The sequence below is a fragment of the Sapajus apella genome, unplaced genomic scaffold (assembly GCF_009761245.1).
Source record: "Sapajus apella isolate SASKATOON/1434 unplaced genomic scaffold, GSC_monkey_1.0 scaffold8, whole genome shotgun sequence".
Classification (NCBI taxonomy): domain Eukaryota; kingdom Metazoa; phylum Chordata; class Mammalia; order Primates; family Cebidae; genus Sapajus; species Sapajus apella.
The window spans coordinates 26,190,288-26,192,939 of NW_022436948.1; positions in this window are offsets into that span (position 1 = coordinate 26,190,288).

Consider the following 2,652-nt stretch of genomic DNA (forward strand, 5'->3'; position numbering starts at 1 on the left):
GTGGATGTTTTTAAAAGTAGCCTTTTTTTTTAAAATGGTGGGTCGACATGAAGGGTTTTGCTTTGCAGGTTTAGTAAGTCTATACTTAGAATGATCTTATGTGACATTTTCTTAATTTCTTGTTATAATCTTACCTTATCTCTGATACTTAATATTCTCTCTCTCCCAATACAGATGCAGGAAATAAGATGTCTGGACTTACTAGATGTGTATGCAATTTTTTTAATTGGGTTGTAATTCATACACAGTAGGCACAGGTATTTAACTGTATTGCTTGAGTTTTAACAAATGTATGCAACTGTATAGCCATCACTCCCTTTGGTTCCCTTCACAGTCACTTCATTAACCATTTCCCTTCCACTGATTGTTCTGATTTTGTTGTCCAGCACCATGCTGGAGTGCATTGGTGCAATTTCAACTCACTGCAGCCTCCACCTCCCAGGTTCAAGCGATTCTCCTGCATCAGCCTCCCAAGTAGCTGGGGTAACAGGCGCACACCACCACGCCTGGCTAATTTCTGCATTTTTAGTAGAGATGGTGTTTCGCCATGTTGGCCAGGCTGGTCTCAAACTCCTGATCTCAGCTGATCTGCCTGCCTTGGCCTCCCAGAGTGCTGGGATTACAGGCATGAGCCACTGCACCCAGCCTGATTGATTGATCTTTATCACTGTACTTTGCATTTGCCTGCATTAAAAACTTTATATAAATGTAGTCATACAACATATGCACATTTGTTCCAGGCTTTGTTCTTAAAATTCATCCATGTTAGCTCAAAGATCAGTAACAGTTCATTTGCTTTTTTTTTTTTTTTTTTTTTTGCGCTGACTAGTGCTCCTTTGTATGAATATATTATAATTCGATTATTCACCTGTTGATGGACATTTGAGTTGCTTTTAGTTTGGGGCTTATATGAGTATTTTTTAATTGGCTTTAAAAATTATTAAAATAGGAATACAATAGAGTATTCAAGGTCATTTTTAGTATTATGAATCTGAATATTACCAGTTTTTTTTCACAAATTTTTAAAGTGATTTATATATGATGCTTTAATGGCAACAAGCAGTTTAGGAAACAAAGATGATTGTACAAAAAATCAGAGGCAGATTACAAAATAAGAACTGCTTGAACATTGAAACATTTCATGGAGTATTAGAAAAATCTCACTTTTATTTGAAATTCTCTTCAAAGTCTAATAGTCATACCGCTTTGATTCTCAGGAGAGGAAACAGAGACAAAGAGTCTTGTTTGGAAAGAGTACCAGACCACAAATGAAGTTATCCTGTTTAGCTTAAATTAAGTGACATTAAGAGAAATTCATTGTAACTTTTCTAGGCCTGAATTCATTAGGCTTTGTTCATACTCAGTTTCCCAACCTTCTTGGGAATTTTCAAACTATTTATGAAACAGTTTGCTCTCCCCTAATTTTTTTTTTTTTTTTTTTGAGACGGAGTTTCACTCATGCTACCCAGGCTGGAGTGCAATGGCGCGATCTCGGCTCACCGCAACCTCCACCTCCTGGGTTCAGGCATTTCTTCTGCCTCAGCCTCCTGAGTAGGTGGGATTACAGGCACGCACCACCATGCCCAGCTAATGTTTTGTATTTTTGGTAGAGACGGGGTTTCACCATGTTGACCAGGATGGTCTTAATCTCTTGACCTTGTGATCCACCCGCCTCGGCCTCCCAAAGTGCTGGGATTACATCTCCCCTAATTTTTAATGTCATTATAAGACCAGAAATTCTTTGCAGGTCTTAGAAGCTGACAAGTCTTACGTGGGTAATGGATAGAATAGGAAGGGGAGCTGCTGGCAGAGCAAGGCCTGTTTTGTATAATTTATATATTAATACTCTAAATTCATAAAATGCTGTTTGAAAGGTTTTGCTTTTAGAATCTGACATAAGTGATGTGTTAGATCCTTGCAAGTTTACATCTTTGGGTTTTATCTTCCATATTTTTTTTTTCGGTTTTGTGGTTTTTTTGCTGTTCTTCTACATCTGAATCCCTTTCTAGTGTTTGGATGGCACAAGTCACTTTCACCTCTAGAAGCAAAATCTTCAAACACCTGTGTATATGAGGTACCTCGCCCTGACTGGTGAAGCAAAGAAACTGGATAGGGGAAGGTCTGTGTTGAGGGCATCAATGGCTAACTATCAATAGGGACAACAGTCATTATCCCATATCCAGTAAGTACAACAGGTAAGCTCCTGACATCTGGTGTTTGAATAGCCAATGCCTTGTGCACATTGGACTGTGATCCTAGTAGTTGATTATATCACCTTTGTTCCTGCCTGGTTTCCCAGCCTTCTGGGTGATCTCTCCCCATTGTATAAATTCCTTTATAGCCTAAGTCAACTAGTTGCTTTCTCTAGCTTGCAACTCAGAACTCTTGTTAAACCTAACCTCTTCCACTGGGTCTATGTCCTGTGTTCTACTCTGAGATCTTATGAAATCGGTTTCCAAAAGTGAACTTCTAAGAGTCAATACATATCTAAACTATCCCTCAGCCACATGGGTTGCCTGTTGAGTCAACTGAATCTGATGGGAAGATTCTGATGAGAAATTAAGCCTCTTGGTAATGCATATGTCAGTTTTTCTGTTAAGAATGTGCTTTGGGACGGGCACGATGGCTTATGCCTATAATCCCAGCACTTTG